Source organism: Periplaneta americana, chromosome 14 (assembly GCF_040183065.1).
Source record: "Periplaneta americana isolate PAMFEO1 chromosome 14, P.americana_PAMFEO1_priV1, whole genome shotgun sequence".
In the NCBI taxonomy this organism is placed as follows: Eukaryota; Metazoa; Arthropoda; class Insecta; order Blattodea; family Blattidae; genus Periplaneta; species Periplaneta americana.
The window spans coordinates 106807853-106834362 of NC_091130.1; the positions used below are offsets into that span (position 1 = coordinate 106807853).

Genomic DNA, 26510 nt, shown 5'->3' on the forward strand with positions numbered 1-26510 from the left:
CCATGTCGCATTTGTCTCAATTCCTGAAGAATGTAATTCATGTGCATTACAAACAGAAGGAGGGAGACACTGCTGTTTTACTCCTATGTTAATTTCGAGCCATTCTGAGGTCCTATTATTAATTTTACCTGAAATTAAATTTGTCCAACCTAACCTAAAAATCCCATAATCACATTTTCTCTGTTTTACTTATTCTCAGTTGGTAATTTTTTTTATGAAGTTTATTTATACACACTTTAACATCTGTGGTCATATCACGTGTGTAGGGTATATCAATAGGTCGTGGACTTTTGTTCTGACTCTGTTTTTATTGTGTGTTATAGATGGCTTATGTTCATGTAACTGATTTAGATTTTGTTTTAATGTTTATGATATTGGTGATTAAGGAGATCATGAATCTTGGTATGTAAATTTCCAATCCAGCATGTGCCTTTGTGATTGAGTGAAACCATAAAAAACCTCAATCAGATTGGCTGACCAAGGCGTTTGAACCCAGCACCTTCCAAATACGAGGCTCAAAGACTACCATTTGACCCGACTAGCTCGATTTTTTTATTGCTTATCCAATTTTTGTAATTTTATTGTTTGTTAGTTGCAATTATAACAATAAACGTTACACTACAGTAGACTACTAAGACATGCTGTGTTGTGCAGTGTTGTTCAGTTGTGCAATTAAAAGTTCTTCACCCAGTATTCACACAATGTAAACCATGCGAAAATTTCAGGACACTGTACTGGAATGTGGGTGCTTTTTATATTGTAATAATGGTGAGGGCATGCCTTGCTCCAAAACATGACGGCCTTTTTTCCTAGAATTGGTAAACCCTCATAAACTCCCATTTTCTCCTCAGCTCTTAGGCGCATGGTAGAAATAAATATGACAATGACTTCAAGAATTGGCAACTGAGCTAAGTGTTTATTTCTTGCTCGTAGTGAAGAATGTGAGGGAAAGCCGTCATGTTTTTTAGCAAAGTTGTAAGTGTAAAGGTGTCGTCTTTACATGCAATGAAGGCGTTTTGGGATCAACAAGGTAGAACTTCATGCCCGAGTTACCTCCCGTACATAGTGAGAAGAAAGTAACTAGGGGATTGTAAATAGAGAGAATAATTAAATAACATTATTTCATGATATGAATACTTCACTTGAGATCGTTCCACGTTAATTTATCTACATTGGCCTATTTCCAAATAATAGTCAGCCCTTCTTTCTTTCTGCATTGCATAATGACCTGTATTGTATAAAATTCCTAATAATAAGTATCTATTATGACAACTTGAAATTATAATATTAAAATTTTCGCTTATGTACATGCTTGTTCAGTTTCATAGTCAACGTTGAAATCTCTGGTCGTAAGGTTAACACATCACAATTCCAGTAATTGGCAAATCCCTTGATATATCCAGTGATGTCATTCTAATTTTTTAACAACTGGTTCTCTCTGCTAATAATCGCAAATTTAAAAATATTAAATTACGTAATAATAAACAGCTACAAATAAAGGAAAACTGCAATTCAACATTCTCTTGTATAACAAAATTATGTGCATAATTTAAAATGCTGTCTCGTGTCGCAAAGAAGGGGAGTAGATTTCTGACACTTCATCTGTGCGCACTGCAGCAGAGGGTTGCCTCACTACAGACACATCATATCACATACATTGTCCTACCTACTATACTATTATATGCACAAATACAGTATAATATACAGCATTATACTATATACACAAATTAAATAAAAACAATAGAAGCAGGAAATACATGTGTTTGTGTGTTCTTTACTCAGAAACATTACTGTAGATTAATTGCATTGATGTATAATTTTCTTGTAGTTGTATTGTATTTCTGGTGGTGTGGAAGAGAAGGCCTGATGGCCTTAATTCCACCAGAGTAAATAAATAAATAAATGTTTCCTGGAAATGAGGCAGCATGGGTCAAGTGCTGTTCTATGCATCCACAAAATCTTTTTTACTTTCTCCCAACATTCGTATCTCCAACACAATAACGGCAGATAAAGTGTGAGAAATCCACAGAATAACACCAACTAACTAACTTTCAATATCTGCTCACACCAACATATTGTTTGGATTATGCCAAGATGCACCAGCCAGGAATAAGATAATGTGGGGCTTGTTTGCTGTAGCCCTGTGCTCCACATAAGGAAATACTATACTATCCCAAGATGCATCTGCATACACACTTATACCACAAACTGTTACACCAAGTTAATTTAACATGTTCAGCATATCACTGCCACTTCTAGCAACGACATATTGTATCTTTGGTCCAGGGAAAATACAATATGTTGTTGCAAAAAGTGGCAGGATTGAGTCTTTCCATAAATGATGAGTATTTTCCTTGGACCAAAAATACAGTATGGCTTTCCTAACAAGTAGGGTGATGTATTAAGCATATACCACTTTAACTTTTTCGAAACATCAGCCAATGGAACCAATTTTACTTTTCTCAGACATAGGGTAAGGTTACTATCAATGGGCCACTTAAAATAAATCTGATATAATATCCTCGGATAAAGCAATATTTATTTCCTTTTTCAAGCAAACTTAAATATTATCTTCTGTATTTCACTACGCTATAAACAGAGGTTATAAATATCCGATGTTAATGAAATATTTAGAAAATAAAAGTAAGCATCATCGGCCCAATGAAAGAAACTTGTTTCCTTCATTGGACCAGGTAGTTTCCATGAATGGGCTGCAGAATAATATTGTTAAATAACAACCCACATCTAAATAAATGCCTATACACAATATCTTCGGCATTAATATGAGTAGTGTGTTGGCATCTGGAACCACAGAATGTGTATTTGAACACAAGCAAGACCACTAGGGCACTTACAAAAATCTTCAGATATTTCATTAACACAAGAAAATGAAATACATCATTGTCAGTTTGTAATCAGGCTTCGACCTGCAGCATTTCTATCTCAAATTATTTACGATCTTAAAGAAATAAAAAGAAAAGACTTTAGGCCCTATTTGTTCTATAGCGTGGTTAAACAGAACTAAAACATTTAAAAAATAACGAAAGTTTAAGGGCTAATCAAACAAAGCAGCAATTTATATACCTAAAAACAAAAGATATCAAGACAATTGAAGTATTAGACTATAAATACCATTACTTATTGTTAAGCCAATTAAACTCTATCCTTCTCTCTTTGGCTGACCAAATAAAAAACTGAAAAACTTAAAAAAAGAATGTGCAATGGAAACCATGAATTCAGTTTTCTTTATAGCAGCTAACATGAGAAAAAAACGAAACTTTTATAAAACGTTGTCAAACTTTAGTCACAGTTTTCGCAATAGAACACTTTGGCTTCTTTGGAACAGCAGCACAATTCTCATGAACCCACTCGTTGCATGACAGACAGTGAATCATATCTCCTTTTATGCCATTGCAACAGATGCCACAATACTATGACTCCTTCTTACAATTACACCTCGTTGAACTATTTGAAGAAAACGAGAGTTTGGTTTGAGCTGACTTCTCTGGTGCAGAATTTTCAAGACGTCTCCTTTTAGTTGTTCGCTTTTTACCTCTTCCAGCCTCTGCTTGTACGGACTGCTCGTGATCACTATCATTTTCTGAGCTTTATTTGCACTTCTTCCGAAAGAAATTTTGTTTGGTATAGGAGATTTCACCCAAGGAAACTTGCAATTTTGATGCCAACATTGTTGCATCAGCTGGAAGACATTCTAAACTATCTTGACTTCCAGATGCTATTGCTCCTTTTTCTAGATTCACGGTATTAGGCCAATTTGGTTCTGGAATTTCCTCATTGAAAAGTCCAATTGTAGAAGCTTCATTAACGGGAACATCATCTGTTTCAAACTGCATCGCTGCCACAAAATGGCAATCTTGGAACATGGCCCTGTTGACTGGCCAAACTCCAGTTTTTGCAAATCCATTTACTGCAGTCCCTATTGTTGCCGCCAGTCCACATGTTTTACCAAACAGTCGTGGTATATGAAATTGGGTAACAACTTCAGGTTTGCTTACTCAAATGCTTAACAAACGACACGTCCAATGGCTGCAGCCTAAGAGTAGTGCCAGCTTGATGAGATTTCTGGTGTGAATTGAATGTCCATCGAGAAGAAGCAAGACTTCTCCTTCCTTTGAAGAACGGACAGTGTCGATGAAATGCCTTAACCACCTCACAAATAGATCTTTGTTAAGTATCCACTTTCAGGATAATAAGCAAAAATTGTTCCCAATGAAGCTCCATCTTCTAATCCTTTTGCAGAACACGCACGTTTGTAGATGATCAGCGGTGGAACATACTGACACGCAACACTTGTGCAGCAAACTGGATTAGTAGAGAAACCTCTGTTGCCACTGGCTGTCAAACCTACTGCTCTTTTACCTTTGAAGGCAAGCATCTTTCTAGGTTTGTTTTACACAGTTTATAAACCAGTCTCATCAACCTTGAATACTCCCATTGAATCGAGCTGGTTTTCGTCAACAATTTTCTGCAAGGTATCAAAAAAGTGACTTATGTTTTCTTTATTAAACCCCTTAGCTCGAGCAAAAGAGGTCGACTCTGGTTGACGCAAGTTAAGTTCGGGATGTATAATACAATTTCTTTCCGACAATTCTCTTTTCTTTACTGAATATACGAGGGATTTCGTTCCTTTTGGCTATATCAAAAGCTAGCAAGCGCAATTCCCTTGGCGTAAAAACATAATAGGCCTAATTTCCTCAAGTTTGAGAACATTAGCAATAAATTCATTTTCCACTTCTGTGGGAAGATCAGCTATGATACCTATACTTTTTTTTTATGTTCACTAGCAAAACAATTCTTGCCCGCTAAATGTCTTTGTAATGCTACCCTAGGCACACTATATGTTCTGGCAGCCTCATTGACACCCATGTCACCATTTCGTACTGCAGCTGAAGCACGACTCATGTCATCTTCCTGCCACCAATCATATTTCATTTTTGACGGTATCTAGGAAAGAAAACATACATATTTATAAAATATGCATGTATAACTAATCATTAGTTTACATTATACACATATTAAATCAGCTAGCACGGCTCTTTGTTAACTAATTCGAAACAGTAGTTATGGTTTCCATCATTGGGCCACTAGCCCATTCATAGCAATGCAGACTGACTCATTGAAGGCAACTAGCAATGCATCGTTTAACATGACTCTGTATCCGTCCACAGTAACTAAATTTTTAATGGAAATTTGACTAAATAACGAGAATTCATCGTGCTTTCAGACAGTGTCTAGAAATTTATACAGGATTAATATTTGACAGAAATGCTTCCTTCATTACACTAGTAAATTAAAAGAAAAACGTGAAAATCTTACCTTATTTCACTTTTGCTTTGTGTCTGCGTCAAGCAACTCACAACTAATATGGCGATACTTTGGCAAACCCCAAGTACACTAAACAGCCACCAGAGTGTACCTATTGTCAATACCTATGGAGAAATCGAGCCGGCCCATTGATAGCAACCTCTACCACCACTACTACAGGCTTGGTTTTAAGAATCGACGCATGTGAGGGGCAGGCCGGTGCTGTGTGCCATCTTTGCAATGACATGCGAGGCTTGTGGTTTCTCACGCTGAGGATTTAGTGGATCAGTTGCTGAACGTATATTGTGTCCAATGAATCTCTCTGCCTGTTTGCCACTTTTGGGAAAGGAAGTTAAGGATGAAGAAGAAATCATCCTGCACACTTTGGTGAAGAAGAGAGTGATATCTTCAGTAGACTGTCAATACTCCAAGTATCTAATTGTTTTATTTTCCTATTTTATTATTAATTTTTATCACAGATTTGTTCCTTGGACTCGCATAATTACGAACTTACATCCCTATCGATATAAAACATTAAAAAAATCTTTCCACATAATTCATTTTTGGCAGTCTGAGACAAAAATAGGTAGAGTGATTCTAAAACAAGTTACAAAAGAGTTTTTTTACACTATTTTCTACACATTTACATTTCCCTGTCCAACAATATGAAAGAAGAAGATAAGCATGGACTGGGGTTGTCCATGATACTATGGTAAAAACTGAAGTTTTTCTAATCTTAGCTCCACATACTTCGCTTTTGTCTCTTGACAGTCAAACTGCTGTTTTGTAGTTAAATTTTAAGTTAATGAAGTGATATCAGAGGTCGCTCGATTCTAATAACACTAGTCAGCGATGAAATTCCTGCCTCCAAAGTTTTAATGTTTTTAGGGTATTTTTAGCATGCTGAAATCAAATTCAAAGCCCAAAAGTTCCTATCACGTACCATTTTTTTGTTATTTTTATTTTCTTATAATATATTACGACAATTTATAGCATAATCATTTAAACTGTAATACTTTAACATATGTAGGTTTAGTATGTTAGATATGAAAACCAAATGTATTCAACATATTTTTAAGGTGTTTATTTTGAAAACCAAGGACACTGGATGTTTCTTAGCAGATAGGGGGTACAAGCACATAAGGAAGTTAGGGCGAAATAACTTGCAGCCTTGTCATTATTTTTATTTGTGAAAGATAGAAATGTCAGCCACTCCTTGGTGAGAGACTCAACTCAACTTGTCTAGTTTCTCTCACATTTCATTAGTCTGCGTTTCATCTGGAAACGAAACGAAATCAGTTTGAAGCTTTATTGTGGAGTAGAATGTTGAAAGTTTTTTAGTTCAGTAAGAAAGTATTTACCATGTTGCATCGAGGATGTCTAAATAATCCAGATCGCTTTTGTTATATAACTTACGTAGGATATACACATTGCCTAAGCAGAGGTGTAATATTACAGATTTAGTGAAAAAGTCATACCATGCCTATTTTGGAATCAAACATAGAGACCGAAGTAAAGCTTGGGCACCATGCAAAGTATGTAGAGTATGCACAGAAGAACTTCGTCATTTGATCAATTGGAGAAGACCGTTGCTATCTTTTGGAGTACCTATGGTTTGGAGAGAGCAATCGAACCATAGTAATGACTGCTACTTCTGTTCGTGTGATGTGAAGGGGTACGATTCTAAACATAAAAATCAAATCGTGTATTCAGTTATTCGGTCAGCCATTTTACTTGTCCCCTGTGCGACCAGAAAATCTTAAACAAACATCATTCTATTGGCACTGACAACATGAAATAGGTTTCAAATACTTTTTCTCCGAAGATGATAATCTTGTATATTGCAGTAATGTGAAAGAATTTATGCTAAAACTTGGACTCCCAAACCATGACCTAAGTGAATGGAGACTGTTCACTGATGCTTCCAAGCGAAGTTTAAAGGATTTCCTCCTTCATAACGGAAACGTTTTTGGTTCAGTGCCCATTGCCTATTCAGTGATCCTCAAAAAATCATATACAAATTTGCAACTGCTGTTATTGCAACTAGACTATAGGAACACACCTGGCAAGTTTGTGATGATTTCAAAGTTCTTACTAAGTTCCTGGGTCAACAATCTGGTTTTACCAAATTTCCATGCATTCTTTGCCTATAGGATAGTAGGGTATGAGTTGATCACTGGACTATGAAAGACTGGCCACCTCGACAAAATTTGGAAGTTGGTTGTAAGAATGTTGTGTGCCAAAGCCTTGTGAGTTCTTCTAAAGTTGTGCAGCCATCTCTCCACATCAAGCTTGGCTTAATAAAACAGCTTGTAAAAGCTTTAAATAAGGAAGGAGGCTGTTTTAAGTACATATGTGAGAAATTTCCACTACTATCTGAAGCAAATTGAAAGAAGATATATATTTAATGGTCTTGACATAAGAAAACATGTCTGGTGCAGCATTTAAAAACAGTATGGATGAAAAGGAGAAATCAGCATGGATGTTGTTTTAAAATTTCTTGGCAACAAGGATCCTAATTACCGAAACATTGTGGCTAACATGCTTGAAGATACAAGGAATTTGGTTGTAAGATGAGTATCAAAATTTTCTGTTTTCTCAGCTAGATTATTTTGCCGGAAATCTAGAATTTTTCAGCTAAGAGTAAGATGAACGATTTCACAAAGATCTGCAGGAATTCGAAAGAAGGTACCAGGGATGCGGGAGCATCAGTATGCTTGGTGATTATTGTTGGATGTTAAAGCATGAAATACCTGAAGAGAAACATAAAAGAAAGAGGAACAGGAGGACTTTCTCAACTAAGAAGCAAGTGGTGTAATTTTTTGTGTGATACATTGTGCTAATTTATAGAGCCAATAGTGAAGTAAACAAGACAAAACAAAGCAAAAACACTCTAGTGACATGTATGAACAACCATAATAAAAAAGTGAAATGAAAAAGTTTGTGATGAAATTCACGTAATTATAAAATACCTACATTTAAAGTGATTTTGCAAACACACCTGACGTGATAGAAGCAAACGGATTGAAAATTCGGATTCAGCACATCGACATTATATTATAAAATCACATTACTTAGTTAGGCAACAAACACAAAGTTGAAATTCGCAGGCTAGTGTAATTTATGTCAATTTTATCAGGTATGAGTAAATGAATATGTCTAATGGTTTGAGATCTTCCCCTATGAACTGGCTGCTTGGGAAGCCAATCTCTAAATTGTCGACAGCAAGATTACCACGTGGATGAGACATGCTCCAAGTGTACAGTTTCATCACTTGGACAAAGACAAGCCCCTCCAACATACTTACAAATTGACCTAAGGGAGCATGCAAGGATTCCAACTCTGTGAATAGATTTGTGTGTTAAGAAACTTCCCAAACTATGATAAATATCTGGATCTAAAAAAAGAGCTAGACAGCAAGGAAGTAATATAATGAAACAAAACACATTAAAGAGATCTGGGCAAGTAGTTTGACACGTGCAATGAAAGAGATTGGAAATAAGGAGGACCAGATGTTTCTTGAAAAGCAAAGAGAAAAGTATTTTGAAGTAGCATGGAAGGTAGTGATCTCAAACAGCTGCAAAAGAAACCAAGAATGAATGAAGAGAGCTCGGTACGAAGAAGTGAAGTCTGTGTGTGTCTAATGCCTACCCACTTCACTTGCGTGATTCTGCATACCGCGGATAGATGACAAGACTGTGACCCATTTTCAAGTTGCACACCACTTGGCAGGCCACGATATGCATAATGTGTATCTGTTAAGAGTTATGTCGTGTATTAGGGTGAGTATATGTGTAAGTGTAGTGTAGGAAATGATGAGGACGATGACAAAGGTGAGGAAGAAAGAAAGGGGGAAACCCGGTGCCGGCACGTAGCCTACTCCTGTTGAATAGCATCCAGGGGACCACCAGGCTTAATGTCCCCATCTGATGGATGAATCACTATCAACAGTGACATATCGTCGTTAAGATAGCAAAACCTCGTATCTAAAAAATTGACGATTTCGAGCTCTGAGTTTCATGATGTTTAACAACACGTGCCGCACAAGATGCAAGAACCCGCATCTCAATATGTTGAATAATAGCAGCACAATGTAGATGTATCAAAACCTTGTATCTCGCGATGTTTATACTTTAAGGTGTTAAAACTCGTATCTCAACATACATGTTTATCGCACAACAATTGCATTCTATGCTCCAATTTTAAGATTCCATAACTCGTATCTCATCATTCCAATTTACCGCATTATGATTTGCCGCGCTTTTCTGTTATTACATTATTGAATTTATTCATGGAAGTTGATAGAACTGTTTAGTAATCGAAAATCTATTAAAACTATTAATTTTATATCCATCATATATATTATGCGAAAGCGAATTAATCTCTGAAGTGAACAACAGCAACTGGTTACACATTAGAGATGGTAAGTAAATAAATCACTTGAAATACTAATTCAGAATCTGTTAGCAAAGTAAGGTTAGTTATCCTACGAAACACTATCCACGTTATTATTTACACTCATTAATTCTATAATCAGCACATTACAGTTTGTAGGTAAATTATTTCTAAAGTAAGACTAAAGTTTCTGAATTGCAAATAAAACCCAAAGTATTGTACTTTCAAAATGGAAAGTTGTATATGTGGATATCAAGGATTCTACTTATTTTAGGATAAGGAATTACAACCAAACACACGTTATCAATCAAGAGGGAGAAAGATTCTTGAAATGACACTGCAATTAACTGCAGAATTATCCACATCAGTGAAATCTCCAGTATTGTCGCCTCTGTTGCCAATGCTGCCTGTACTACCACCAGGACCACCACCACCAGAACTAGCAACAGCAGCACCAACAGCACCAACAGCACCAGCACCACCACCACCACCACCACCACCGACAACAAAAACAGGTACAAAGGATTATAATACTTCAGTTATGAGCCAGATAGAAGGTAGCGATTTTGAAGACTCGAGCTCAAGTTTTGAGCCTAGCAGTGACACTATGTCTGAAGAATCAGATGTTGATGATCCAGCGCCCAGAAGAAAAAGGAGGAAGAAAATTAGTTATACAAGATCGAAGAATACCACAAGTAAGGAAACTGATCACAAAAGAGACCATAATCTAGGAGAAAATGAAAATGAGAGTATAACAGATAAATTTATTCTGTTAGAAAACGAGAGCTTTGATGTAGGCATAAGAGATCACTCACCAATGCATATTGACAGTCATAAAGAACAGGAACTTGTAAATGTTACAGAAGGAGTTGTGAAAATTAAAAAACGTGCTCAAAAAGGAAAAGCAGACCCCACACTGTGGAAAAGAAATAAAACAAAAAATTTTAGAATGAAAGATGAAGAATATAAGAGCCTTAGTAAAAAAAAGGAAGGCAAAATAGAAATAACAAGAGAGCCACGTCAAATTGGACCGCGGTGCTCATCCCAATTGTGTTTAAGATCAAAAAACAAAAGAAAGTGCTCTTCCATAACTGAAGAGAACCGAACTGAAATATTTAAATTTTTCTGGTCACACATGAATTGGGATCAAAGAAAAATTTATGTTGCTACTCTGGTAAACAGGAAAGATGTTAAACAAAAAACAACAATAGGAGAATCAAGAAGAAAATGCAGTTTCCAGTACAATTTAAAAATAAAGGATAATGTAATACCTGTGTGCAAGGAAATGTTCCTTTCAACGTTAGGGATTGGTGAATGGTCGGTCAGCAGTTGGGTCAAAGACACAGCAGAGGGAGATTCAAAATCAAAGGAAGTTCGTAAAGATGGAAATAGCTTAATGAAAAATAATGTTTCTAAATTTCTTGATAAAATTCCGAAATTGCCATCCCATTATTGCAGAGCATCTACTTCCAAGCTTTATTTGGAGCCACATTTCTCATCATTCAGTGAACTTTATAGAGTATTTAAAGAAGAGTGCAGCAGCTGCAATAATATTCAACCTGTGGCTGGTAGAGACTTATTTGTGAAACTCATTAAGGAACACAACATTGCCCTTTTCAAACCAAAGAAAGATGAGTGTGATCTGTGCCTTTCTTATAATAGTTAGTGGGGTTTAAAAAGGGCGCGTCAGCATCTATGGCTATTTGCGCCCTTGTCTAAAATTCTTTAAACAGAAACTATACAATAATCAGAATGCTTAAATAACTAAAAAACGTTGTCACGATTAAAACGAGGTACACAAATGCAGTTTCAACAGGGTGATGCATAAAACATTATAAAAATCTGACCTTAACTAATATTTAAAAAGAGATAAAATAACAATACAAATGCTACCATAAATAAATTATCTGGCGTATTTCTAAAATACTCGGATGTAAAAGGTCCGAATGTCAAGTTTGTTAAAAAACTTATATACTAAATAACAAGTGTAACCTCCGGATGTAAAGGGTCCGGAGGATAATTAAAACGGGTCAAAAACTAAATCACCCTGTCAAGTCCAGTACTCGATAAAAATCTCAGGACTGCATTTGTACAATTAAAATCATTTCCAAGAGCGTCACGAAGAGTCGGCCGAATTCCATATTGCCGACGGACACGGTCATATTTTCTACAATGTAATAAAAAATGTTCCACTGTAAGTGGAACATGGCATAGATCACACTCCGGCTGAAGCTCGCCACGTAGCAGATGGCCATGTGTCAGATAACAGTGGCCAATCCTCAACCGGGTGAGTAAAACTTCTTCGTGTCGTGACGCTCTTGTGGACGAATCCCAAACTCGAACAGTATTCTTTATTCTTCGTAATTTGTTTTCCTCTTGTGCAGACCATTCTCCTTCCCATTGCCACCATATTCTACATTTCAAATAATTTTGTAAGTCTTGCCACCTCTCGCGCCAATATACCACAATGCCATTCGTGGCACCATCTTTGGCTGCAGCATCTGCGGCCTCATTCCCACGAATTCCGACATGGCCAGGAATCCACACTACTCCAATCTCGCAATCAGAGCTTAAGAGTGTGTGGAACAGCTGCTGAGTTCTTAACACAAGGGGATCCTCTGAATAGAGACACTGCAAAGACTGAATGGCACTTAAAGAGTCGGAGCAGATTAGGTATCTGCCCCGAGGTTCTCGAATTAAAAACAATAAAACTCTGTAAAAAGCATATAATTCTGCAGTAAAAACACTGGTATATTCGCTCAGTTTATATTTAAATATCTGTCCATTTGCAACGAAGGAGCAACCAACACAATCATTTACTCGGGATCCGTCAGTATAAACTAAAGAATAATTTGGATATCGGGATAAAAGTTCACTAAAACCAAGTCTATAAACAAAAGCTGGTGTAAAATTCTTAAAACTTTGGCTCAGGCTTACATCAAACATGGGGCGTCGCATAATCCACGGTGGAGTGGTGGTGTATTCTAGTGTGCGAACGGATGGTAGATCGACGTCGAGCTCAGAGAGCAGTTCACGGAATCGCACACCTGCTGGACGAGGTCTCCGTGGATTTTCACTGTATCGGCCGTAAAGAGACGAATGATGGAAAGAGTCGAAAGAATTGTGCTCAGGCTGCGAGCGGAGTTTAACCGCATATGAGCACAACAGGACATTACGTCGCCGATACAGTGATGGTTCCCCCGCTTCACAATACAGGCTCGCTATCCGACTCATTCGGAAGGCACCTGTAGCGAGTCGTATCCCATGATGATGGATAGTGTCTAAGAAACGTAGCTTAGATTTATTTGCTGAGCCATAGATAAAACAGCCATAATCTAGCTTTGAACGGATAAGAGAACGATATAGACGTAAAAGCACTATGCGGTCTGCACCCCAGCGAACCCCTGACAAAAGGCGTAAAATGTTTAAAGATTTTTCACAACGCCTTCTCAAATCACGGATATGCGCCTCCCACGTTAATTTATAATCAAAGATAAGGCCCAAAAACCTCGCAGTGTCTGTATATTGCAATTCCACTCCATTAAGACGCAGGTCAGGATGTGGATGGAGTCCACGTTGGTTGTAGAAGTGGACACACTGCGTCTTTTGAGTGGAGAATTTAAAGCCATTGCGAAGAGACCACTCCGATAGCACATTGATGACCAGTTGCAACTGTCGACCGATAGATGGGAGGTATCGGGAACTGTAATATAGACTGAAGTCATCAACGTACAAGAGAGAAGATACTCGGTTACCTACACAGTGGGCAATGCCACTGATCGCAATGCAGAAAAGAAGAACACTTAATACAGACCCCTGCGGAACGCCATTTTCTTGGAGATGTTCGTTAGAAAGTGTGGTGCCTACTCGAACTCGGAAATACCGCTCTGCCATGAACTTCTCAATAAACGTTGGCAGACTGCCACGAAGTCCCCAGTCATACAGGGTTTGCAGAATTCCAAAACGCCACGTGGTATCGTAAGCCTTTTCTAGATCAAAAAAGACCGCCACAAGATGTTCCTTCTTGAGGAAAGCATCTCTAATGGCGGTCTCCAGCCGAACAAGATGGTCTGCGGCGGATCTGCGCTTGCGAAAACCACATTGGATGTTAGATAATCGGTTTCCCGATTCGAGTACCCACATCAGGCGTTTGCTTATCATCTTTTCCATAACCTTGCACACACAGCTGGTGAGACAGATTGGCCTGTAATTGCCAGGTAAAGAAGGGTCCTTTCCCGGTTTCTGGACTGGAATTACAATGGCAGAACGCCAAGCAGATGGAAATACACCCTCAGTCCAGATTCTATTGTACATAGACAGAAGAAAGGATTTTCCAGCTGGTGGAAGATGACGAAGCATGCGGTTATGGATGTTATCAGGGCCAGGGGAGGTGTCAGGGGATGTGTCTAGTGCCGCCTCCAGCTCCTCGGATGTGAACGGTGCATTGTAGTCTTCAGTGTTGTCAGATTGAAAATTTAGGTTTCGTTTTTCTGCAGTATCTTTGATTTTCAGAAATTCCGGGTCGTAATTATTTGAGCTGCTTATTTGTGAAAATGTGGTAGCAAATATTTCAGCAATGTCTATTGGACTGGTGGTCGTTACTCCATTGTTTAGAAGGCCCGGAATTACAGAACTACGTTTCCCCATTATTCGACGGACTTTGTCCCATATGGTGTTAGCTGGGACGTTGTGTTTCAATGAACTGACGTAATTTGTCCAGGACGTCTTCTTAGCATCACACACAATGCGACGAGCTTTGGCTCGAAGACGTTTAAACTGGACAAAACATTCTTGGGTCGGATGGCGCTCAAATTGGCGTAAAGCACGTTTGCGGTCACGTATTGCATCTCTGCAGGCATCCGTCCACCAGGGGACAGAGAAGCGTTTTGGCCTGCAGGACGACCGGGGGATAGATAGTTCCGCTGACTTTATAACCACATTTGAGAAATGGTCTACTACGGAGTCCACATTTTCATGTCCGTTATCATCGAATGATATGGACTCCGAAAATCCGACCCAGTCCGCCTTTTTAAGAACCCAGTTTGGAGATCGAGATTCCGCCGGACGTAAAGCGGACATACGCATTCGAATGGGATAGTGGTCACTACCATGTAGGTCGTGAATCACAGACCACTCGAAATGCGTGGACAAAACTGGGCTACAAATGGAGATATCTATCATGGAGTATGTACCGTAAGCTAAGGAGAGATGTGTTGCTTCCCCTGAATTCAGGGTAACAAGATTTAGACGGGTACATACCTCTGCTATTTTATTTCCTCTGTCATCATCGGAATTTGAGCCCCATGAGTGGTGGGATGCATTAAAATCCCCCACTACCAAATATGGAGCAGGTACCTGCGAGAAAATGTCTTCAATGTCATGCACTGTGAAAGGTGTGTCTGGGGGTATATATACAGAGACTATTGAGAACTGGATGGAAGGTAGAGTGACTCGAGCGGCTATGCATTGATGTGGGCTGTTGATGTTGATAACAGAGGAAAAGATACTTTGGCGGAATAGGAGAGCACAACCTCCGTTGGCACGAATACCGGCAAGGTGATCGTACCGGTGAACGTAGTATCCCGAGATACTTAGGGAGTTTTCGGGCCGAAGGTGTGTCTCCTGGAGACATAAAATAGCAGGGTTTTCATGATAGATCAATTGCTGTAGTTCTGTATATCTGCTGCGTACACCGTTCACATTCCACTGTACAATATCAGTCATCAAGAGGAGCTATATCATGTTGGTGGCTTAACAGGGGATCTTCTCTTCTTTTCCTTTCTATGGGAAGATGCTTTTGCCTGCGACTGCTTTGTCTTCGACTCCGGCGACTCACTTGCAGTTCGTCGCACTCCTGATCGCGATCTTGATCGAGGACGTGATCGAGAACGTGATCTCGACCTGCCACCCGAACTAGGAGTGCGACGTTCTGGTGTTCTACTAGGCCTACAATCCTTCTCTGCTGTCATAGCAATAATTTTCTTAGGGACGTAAGGCCTGATGTCAAGTCCACAAGTGTCGTCTGACTCAGCAGTCTGAGTAGCGGCGTCTACATATGTCTGGGTTGCGATCTCAATTCGCTTCCCAGGTATGTTCGTAAGAGGTGGCGTTTGTGTGGTGGCATCGATTCCCTCTGTTGCTCTCTGCAGTACAGACGCATAGGACTTTTCAGTTGCCTTCTTTTCTTTATCTAAAATACGCTTACGTGCCTCAAAGAAGCTAATATTTTCCCGGACTCGAAGCTCTTGAATCGTCTTTTCCAGCATATACTTTGGGCAGTTTTTAGAATTTGAAGCATGGTCCCCAGAACAATTCACACAGTGCTCGGCGCCAGTACATGGGGAATCCCCATGGTCTGCACCTCCGCACTTTGCACAGATGATATTGTTTGTGCAACGTTTTTGCGTATGTCCGAACCGTTGGCACCTAAAGCACCGCATTGGGTTCGGCACATACGCACGCACAGGGACACGCTCATACCCAACAAAGATATATTCTGGCAAGAGAGACGTTTCAAAGGTCAGAAAGACTGTGCTCAGGGGTTCAGTCCGTCCGTCCCGCTTCCGTATTAAACGGTAAGCCTTGGACACGGACTGTTCCGCCAGCTCTAATTGGATCTCTTCGTCTGATAGACCATCTAGAGAATCTGTATGCACAACTCCTCGCGTGGTGTTAAGCGAGGAGTGTCGTTCAACTCTGATGGGGTATGACCCCAGCAACTTTGCTTTCAACAGCGTCTCACTCTGTTTAGCAGATGCAGTCTCAACGAGGAGACTACCGTTGCGGAGTCGAGTTGCATTTCTGACCTTTCCAACGAGTCCATCGAGCGCACGTCTCACGTAGAATGGACTAATGTCTTTCATAGTTTTTTCCGTTCCGTCCAATGTCATACTGATAAACTTTGGAGGCGGCACTTTTACAGTAACTTTCTCAGGGTCCAATTCCATAGCAATTTTCGTCATATGACCACCAGTCGTACTTTCTCCTGTCTTATGTTTCTTATTACTTTTTTCTGAAGAAGGAGAAGAAGAGCGCGTAGAAGCCATTTTGAAACTGGCCCCCCCTACGGAACCGTCGGCGTCAGCCTGCCACCGGGGGGGCGGAAGAAAAAGACACCAAAAAAGTCTTCTCGGTCTGTGCCGGCCGTGGGGACCCCCCCACAGCCCGATCCCAAGCACCCCACTTCACGCAAGTTACCCTTCAAACTGGTCATTACACACCTAATGGCAAGTCTTACACCAGAGGCGTGTCGCAGTTTTATGCCCCTACCACGGGAATAACCGCCCGTGGCTCCCCACTCTACACTGAATACAAGTGCCAGACTACTGCGGCTAACTCCGACCGACCCTCCCAAAGCCGGAGCAATCCGAGACCGCACGCAGCTTCAGGGGACTTGTGGTTGATTACACTGCGACACCCATACGTCAGCGGTAACATGTTGGAGCGATATATCCGCCCCGGCGAGCAGAATCGGTCACCGGGACGTTTAAGTCGCTCCGGGCCCCCATTGGGGCTCCACGTGAGTGTACATGACTACTGGTCCAGGCTCCGCACCTAGACTTGCATATAGGGGCAGTATGAAGGGTCCACTATTGCTTCGTTGCTGGGCGCCCTGTCGGGCCACACAAGTTGGAAGTCGCGCTCGAAACCGTGGGACAGGACCACGGAGATAGGAAAGATCCCCGCTGGTGAGACGGGAGTTATAAACCTAAGAAACTTAACCTAATAATAGATATAAGAATTAGAAGGGGAAGAAGAATAAAGCCTCATCAGGCATTGTTAACAAATCCCGTCATGGTGGCGGACGTGGCAAGAACAAAAACAGCGGGGATGGAGAGGTGAAAATGGCTATGATGATGTGGTGGGCGTTCCGCATGCAATGGCGGCCGGCGGAGAGAAATAGTGATGAAAAAGAAGAGAGAACGAAGAGGAGTGGTTGGTGATGGGACGAAAAATGGCCGAAAAGAAGAGCACGAGAGCCACCATTGCACCCCCCGGTCACCACTTGGAGGAACCCACCTCGACCGGGCCTTTCTTATAAACTACACAATGTTTCAGATGATGATTATAATGCACATCAGTTGAAGAAAGAGAGAGCAAGACAGGAAAAATCTGTAGACAAAAAGGAAGCAGAAGAAGGTAAATGCTGTGTGTTTACCATGGATGTTCAAGCGGTTCAGCTAGTTCCTGCTACTCAAGCCAGTTCTATGTATTTTAAACAGAAATTAGCATGTCATAATTTCACAATTTACAATTTAGGCGACGGATCTGTAGTATGTTATGTTTGGCATGAAGATGAAGGGGGACTGGACGCCAACGTGTTTGCAACATGCATTGCGAATTTCTTAGACACAGAAATAAAAGACTGCGATAAAAATAAAAACAAAATATTTTACAGTGATGGTTGCTGTGCCCAAAATAGAAATGCAGTCATCTCTAATGTATTGCAACATTATAGCGTTTTGAGTTTTGTACTTCAACACAAGGTGTAAGTCGTAACTTGACACGTAGCGCGGTAAACTGCATCTAACAAGAGTTTTGTACTTCAACACAAGGTGTAAGTTGTAACGTGACACGTAGCGCGGTAAACTGCATCTAACAAGAGTTTTGTACTTCAACACGTGGTGTAAGTCGTAAGGATTATTCTCATGGCTGTTCCACAAAATATCAGGGAAAAGTGGAATTGTTTGTTCTGTGTTCTTCTGTAAAAACTACGCTTGGCAAAAAGATGCTAGATCGTTCTTCAGATTTCCGAAGTGAGTAGTCATGTAAATACGAGTAGTCTATTACTTTTCTGCCACAGGATGATGATGATTATTACAGTAGAGTCAGTAGATAACTTGTTCTGTGACCTTATCATGTGCTGTGGCTATCACCAATGGGTATGGAGAAGGAAGATAATTAGTCTGAGATGAACTTTCGTGTCAGTAGATTCGTATAATTTTAATCATGAAACAAACTCTCTTTCTGTTAGCTCATTCTTTCTCCACTCGCACGATTCACATGACAGGTCTCGTGTCCTCACCATCATCATCATCATCATCATCATCATATTATTATTATTATTATTATTATTACTGTTATTTGTTTTTGTCTTATAGATGTGCCATATGGGTAAATAAATGTAAAAGACAGGACCTAGACGAAACGTTTAAAACTAGAGGAACAGAGTATCTGTACAAAAATCACAGAATATGTTCAGATCACTTTAGATTATCGGACTTCAATAACTCTAATTTGAAAAGTCAGGAGTAAGTAAAAATAAGGTGTAATTGGAAAAGTACCGAAGTTTCAAATGAGTCATAGACCTGTTAATTTTTAATATATTTTTTTAATAACAGACTGAAGAGAACAGCTATTCCTTCACTGAATTTAACAGCTCCTTCTTCCGAAAATATGGGTCAAAGTACGATGAAAGAACCGTGAAGGTCCCCAAAGAAACGCATTAGACCTTCCATCGAGGAGGCAACAGTTCTCCGATTCCAGACAGAAACGACAATATTCCTCTACCAGGTACCTCATAATCAGATAGTACATTAGCAATAACATGTTCTCTGTGCTAAGTGAATCAGTTATTAAACTGCATAAAACTACTTTACTTCCATCATACCAAACACAATTTCTTTATAGTTTCTCCATATAAAATACTGAAAGTCATGACTTTTTCAAACTAAATAGACGCATATTGTGATATATAACATAAAAATACGAATTATTGATTTTGTGAAGAAAGTGTGTGAACTCATGTTTTCTCATAAAAACTGATTCAGTTAGTTATTCGTAAAATATTATTTACCTAGCCCTAGACTTTCAAGACGTTATTAATATTTCACTAAATTAAGTCCCTGTTTATTTTTTAAGATGCAAGAAATCCTAAAAGGTCAAAGATGGCTCAAGATCTTCAGATAAAGACACTTTCTAAGAAATTGATTGCAGCTCAAAAGTTGATCTAAACACAAACAAATTATTTCATCTCTTAGGGCGGACGTGAGAGCTCTGAAGACAACCAGTTCAAATACTGATTTAATCAAAATTGTTTCTAATGATGAATTCATTATGTCGCAAGTGTGCTTAAAAAGAAAGAAAAAAATGGGAAGGCGGTATTCCAGTTACGATAAAAGTTTTGCATTGGCACTCCATTATTGCTCACCTCAGGGCTACAGATTTTTAAGGAGAAAATTGTGTTTGCCAACAGTCAAATCTCTCCGAAATTGGCTTCATGGATTTGGTATAGGCCCCGGTATAAATCCCACCATTTTACAATTATTAAAAGTAAAGTCTGGAATGCTGCCACTAAATGAAAAGGTAGTAACAATTGTTGTAGATGAAATGTATTTGAAGGAAAATATAACGTACAATGCTAAAGTGGACATTTTTGAGGGATTCATTGAATTGGGTATACACAGCCCTAACCAACAATCTCCAACTAACGTAAAAGATTCAGAGGTACCACTTGCAAACCAAGCAATGGTTTTTATGATTCGAGGAATGTGTAAAAATTTTAAGCAAACCATTGGTTATTTTCTATCGAAAGATGCCATGCCTGCAGAGATCTTAAAATCACATCTGCTTGATGTAATAAATAAAAAAAAAGATACGGGATTTATCCCTAAAGCGATTGTTTCAACCAAGGATCAAACAACACTAAATTGAGAAGACTGCTTGGATGTAATGAAGTACAGCCTTATTTTGGACACGATGGTGAAAAAATTTATTTGTTTCATGATTAAGAGCGTAAGGAATAATTTAAAACATTATAATTTTAAGCTATTTGATAAATTAATTAAGTGGGAATACCTAGAAAAACTTTATTTTATGGATAAAGATATGTTAATGTTATGTTTTATTTAACGACACTCGCAACTGCAGAGGTAGATAGATAAAGATATGAATCCCCGACTTTGTCCTAAAGTAAAACTTAATCACTTGAATCTACCCCCATTCACACCGATGCGAGTGTGCCTTGCTACACATTTATTAAGTCATTCTGTAGGAAAAGCTATGGCAACACTCATAACATTCAAACAGTTACCAGAGGAGGCTCAACCTACTGCAGACTTCATCCTGTTCCTGGATAAAGCTTTTGATTGTTTTAACTCTTCTAGTTTCCAAACTAGTAAAGCCTTAAATAGGCCCTAAGTGAAAATTCCACACATTGGAATTTTTTTAATGAAATAGAAAAAAACATCTAGAAATATTCAGGTAATAAACAATAGGAAAATGAACCCAAAATGTATAAATGGCTGGCTAGAAAATTTACAATCTTTAAAACTGCTATGGAAAGAATTGCATTATAATTATGGATTTAAATTTTTAATAACAAGAAGATTAACACAAGACTGCATAGAAAATCTCTTTTCTATTATTCGATCTAAGGGTAGAAACAACGTAACTCCAGACTGCTCGAAGTTTAAAGCTACAATTCGGGCAACCATGATGAATCAATTCCTAAGTCCTCCTGAAACAAGCAACTGTGAAGCTGATGTTTGTTCTTTCTTACTCAAGAAAGGAGATATCGAGGCAGCTAAATTGAATTTTTGCAGTCCAGGCATTACAGATGTCTCCGATTCGGATGTAACTATTGATGACAAAAATGTACAGCATACAAATGAAGAAACCGTGTTGCAAGAAAATGCAAGGGCTTATGTTGCAGGTTGGGTGTGTAGCAGAATAAATCACAAAATTTGTCGTAGAAATTTATCTTGTAAAGAAAACCCCAACAATGATGTAACAACGCACATCGCAAATAAAAAATACTGTAAAAATTCAAAAATTGTTCTCCCTAATGATGTTTCTCTAATGCTCAGCCAATTGTGTTCTGATGTTTTCAAAGAAATTGATCATGTTATTTGTAAAACTAGAATTGGTGTAAAAAAAGAACTAGTTAAAATGGTAGTGCTCCTTGTTAACATGTCCATTTGCAGTGACTGTGCCAATGTCTTCATTGATAAATATTTCAATGTGTTAATAAATTGTTACATCAAAAATAAAATGGACAACCATACAGCTAAAAAACAAAACAAGCGATGTATGAAAGCTGCTAAAGTCATTCACAACTAAATTTCATCAAATTTGAAAATATGAGAATTTATCAATTCATTTCTATTCTAATAACTTTGTAATTTGTTATTAATTAAAAATGTTATGAACAAAGTGACTCTAAAGTATACTATTTATTGCTTTGCAGTTTCTTATTGAAATCAAATGCACACCTCCCCTCTTTTCCTCACGTAATCCAGCACGATGCACGGAGTGTGCGAACGTTTCAAGCTGCTAGATGGCAGCACTGTTACTTTTCGCTGCCGCTTGCAATGCTAAACAGGAAAGCTTTCCAGTATTAATGTTAGAGAGTATTTGTTGGTATTCAAAGTCCATATAATGATATCAAGCTTCTTACTCTCCATAAGAAATATCCCAACCAAACTGTAGATAAGAAAGCACAATTATAGGTTATTATGGCATTTTGCCAACATCTTTGGTTTCTCTCTGAGCATCTAGTTGTTTTTTTGATGACCAAGTGACCACAGAGAAAAAGAAAAATCATCACAATCATCATCATCATCATCATCATCATCATCATCATTTACTAAACAGGCTTTAAATAATGTGGTCTGTTGCGGACTCAATTCGTTTAACCAGCAAAAAAGAAAAATATAGTAACAAACTTGCAGCCTCCACAGAAACCTGATACTCCTCAATGACTACAGACAATGGCTAAATTGGAAAACCTGAAATTGGAGAATCCTGTAACATTAAGAACCGGTTATTTATTTGAAGATTGAAATAGAAAGAGACAAATCTCAATCTTTCCTGTGCAGACTTCCTACAGAGTGGTTTTCAAGGAACTTCGTGATTGCTCCTCTTAGACGAAAGTAGTAAATGACACGACAGAACGCACTATCAACCTGTTCCCAAAGTACAATGAGACATTGACGAAGATGAATAGAAACAGTTTCTTCTATAACTTTTATCCAAACACCGATAAGAGTTTTCTACTCCTTCAAAAGCTGCTCTGACTTTTTTCTTTCACTATGTTACACATTATAAACTTCTCAGCTCTGGAGCGACTTATAAATGGTAATATTTTAAAGAAATTTTTTGTGCTTGTTTTACACATTAATGCATAATATTAGCCTTGTGGGAATTTGAATTTTTGAAAGTTCGGTTTTTTGGACCACACTACCATGTCAAGACACTGGAGGAATTTCTGTTAGCTACTAGCAAACACATGCAATTTTTAAGTGAAGAGCTCTCTTTTAGATCTCTTATGTCAGATTCTAGAATAATGACATAACTAAGTACTTGACTGAGGGTATCGAATGTATTTTGCATGTTTAATCTTACTGTTTCTAGTTGGACTGTAAGAGATTTGGTATCATGTACGTATCTCTGGCAGACTTAATGTTCTCTCAGAAGATAAAATTTTCTTGATAGGCGACCTATTGCAGACTCCATCCTGTTGTTCTCTCACCAGTGATAGCTTGGTTGAAACATGCTGTGAACTGACATGAACTTTTGTACTGTCACCCCTTGACAATCTTTCTGATGATAAACATTTCTTGCATGGAAAGATGAAGGACCCACCTCATGTAAAAGCCTCATACTCAGGATTGCCGAATTTGAGACAATCAAGGTGGAATGCACTTCTGACCGCGCACCTCTTAGCTTTACAAACCACTCACTATTGCTCGTATAGTGTGGTCTCTCACCTCGCATGCATCGGATCTTAAAAAACAAGCCTTTTGAAGACTTGATTGCTGTGTGGATTTAGATTCAAACATGAGCACAGCTTAAATGATATTGACTACTAACGACCCAGCAACCATAAAGCATTCTGAATCGTTAGAGACTGGAATTTTTTGTTGAGTTCGAAGTGCAAAATGTGGGATTTTCAAATGGGAAAATTGAATTTTTCAGTATTTTCACATTGTTCGTTTTCGAGCTTGGAAATTGGTATGTTCGTTTTTATAAAGTCTTTACAACACCTTTTCCCAGATATTCGCAAGTTTTCTTTTTGTTTTGCACACTGCAAAAACAAGTGGCAATAGAAGTCAGCACAAGAGATTGCTCGTCTTCCTTGCAAAAATTAATTGCCGATGCATGTTTTACCGACTTCAAATCTTTCTCAACAGTATCTCTTCTTTCCCACGAGACCTCACAATTACAAAATTTACACATGACTGTACTTTTGTCTGTGCAATAAAACCCATGCCTTATATACTGGAAAGCTCTATTGGAGCTATTTTATTATTAAACATTCTTGTAGCCTCACTTGCACGGGAACATAATAATGTTATTTCGCCTATGTGTGACACTATAAACAAATAAAACAAACACACTCAACATGCTCCAAAATAATATGAACTAAGGATGCATTCAGCAGGCTCACAATGCTTACCATGCTTACAATACGATTCTTGCACATCGCTACATGTATCAGATATGATGTCAGGAGTGTGTTTAGACCAGATATTTGAATTAAAACCTTCTAGCTCGTTGACCGTTGACTAAAACAGATTCAGTATCGAATGTGCAATACTAGCGACCATAAATATCGACCTTATCTGTGCGACAGCTATCGATTATCGATTGTAGTAAAAAAAAATAAAAATTGAAAATTCGCGCACATAATTCCCTAATTGCTTAAAAAATCGCATTCCCGACTTGATACGGATTTCGCGATGTTTCACGAATTCAAATCAGGCATAAATGAATTGAAAAATGTATATTTACTGTAATTAGATGTTGAGAAATATTTTTTTCCAAAATTCGAGAAATATTCCATTCCCTATGAATTGTCAATACTTTAAAAGAAGGAAATAATATATTTCATTCAAATGGAATAACAAATTGTAGGAGAGAGGAAAACGAAGTAGGGTACATCTTGTTAATGTTGTGATAAGAGTTATATCGTGATACTGTGTTTGATAGCTTATCATGCTTTTACTGAGCGAGAGAAGGACCGATTTTATGCAGCAACTTGTCCACGAACTTGTCCTTAATACATTGTCACAAAAAACAGATTTTTGTCTCGATAAGTAAAATTGTAATAAATTCTCATACCAACTATCACGATATTACTCATATCACGATATTACCAACCTTTACCCTATCTTATTAATGTGCTTAATAATGTATTTTGTAGTTGAAAATCTATTTATTTATTTAAATTATGGTTCATAATTGTGTATGCGATATTAGCACTCAAAGAGAAAGGGATATTGGTAGACGACTGCCAAAGTAATTGCAGATCAGTTTCAAGCCTGCAAACATTGTAATATCGACAGGCCAGTTCTAAAGAGAAACAACTCAAAATTTAAAGTTTTGAGAAAAATAAAGTTTAAAGCTTCAACCACACATAAAACATGATTAATTGAATTTGGATTATGTTAAACGATCTTTTGATTCTTCACAGCAACATAAAGCTTCAAAATGCAGGTTTCTTTAAACTTTAAATTTTGAGTTGTTTCCCTTTCAAGCTGGGCCGTCGATTTTGTATTTCTGTTTTGACTGCCTGCACACTTGGATAAGAAACAATAATTTAATAATATGATATGATTATATTTAATGTAAAATTAAAAAACTAGATAATTTCGTATTAAAATGTTAAATTAATATTCTTCCTTTTATGTCAAGAACCTAATTTGTTTTAACTACAAACATTTAAGAACAGGTTCTATGAACTAAGACAAATTGAACAAGTGAATCCACTGGATAAATGCCCTATTCCCTACCAGTAAGAATCCAAGTCTCCTGAACTTGTTCACAGAGTATGTGAATATCCAGAGTACCGCAATCCTTTGTGCTGGAAATGCCAACAAATCAGCCATTTTTATTACAGCGCTTGCTATTTGCCGTACACATTTGTAAAGGGAATGAATGTAGCCTAAATCAGAATCAAATATTTTTAATTTTAAGGGCCATGGCCTAAATTGAGTTTTACTTTAAATGTTCCTATCCCAAGCATGTTGAAATGGAATAACAATAGTGGCCGACTAGTTGATTGCACTGCTCTAGGATTCTGCTTGTGCATAGCTGAAAGAGCATCTACTTCAGGATGTAAACAGTTACTGTACCTGAGTACATAGAGAAGTCGAAAAGACGAATCGCCACTCTCTGCAGATGCCGCAGCTCCTCCAGCCTGACTTCCTCCTCCCACTCGGCGTACCGTCTGCTGGATTCCTCGAAGTGGTCGCTGCTCAACGATTGGGTGGAAGCGTCTAGCATCATCAGCTTGCCAGTTGTATCATGTCGAGCTAAAAGGCAGTGTAATTCTGAACTGAAATCTTCGTAATACAATGAAGAGAATAAATAGGTACTGTCCAGCTGAATGGTTACATCTCATCCCAATTCGTCCCACTCGTTTCTCCTGTCCTCTCTGTAAGGGCTAGTGGCTGAGCTGTTAAGTTCTTCTCTGCAAATATTTGCTGTACGGAATTGGAAGTTTACGTAATATTATACAACTGTTTAAAATAATTTACAGAAAAGGGCCCCGTTAAGTAAGTAACTGTCATGTGATTTCCCCTGTTTTGACGACTGTGTGACATAACCACTTGGATGGACAGTAGCATGATAACATATACGTCACCAAATTAAACTATTAACAATAAATGAATCATAAAAGTAAAATCTGAAAAGGAATCAAAAGATAAAGCACGTAGTAATGGCTACTTCTAATATAGGCATAACCTCTAAGAAAAATAAATTCAGAGAACTGAAATGAAGAAGTTTAGACTTGAAATTAAATCATCCATATTCTTTTATTTACAGATGGCTCCTAAATGTTATGT

General features: G+C 38.2%; 1 protein-coding gene across 1 annotated transcript in view; it reads right to left on the reverse strand.

Moving 5' to 3' along the window:
- Positions 1-26290, reverse strand: part of LOC138713615 (proline-rich protein 36-like) — a 99367-nt gene extending 73077 nt beyond the window's left edge. The window contains exon 1 of the mRNA XM_069845847.1: positions 25797-26290. The gene's annotated coding sequence lies outside the window, so the exon portion shown is untranslated. The remainder of the gene's footprint in view (positions 1-25796) is intronic.
- Between the last annotated feature and the right edge of the window lie 220 nt (positions 26291-26510).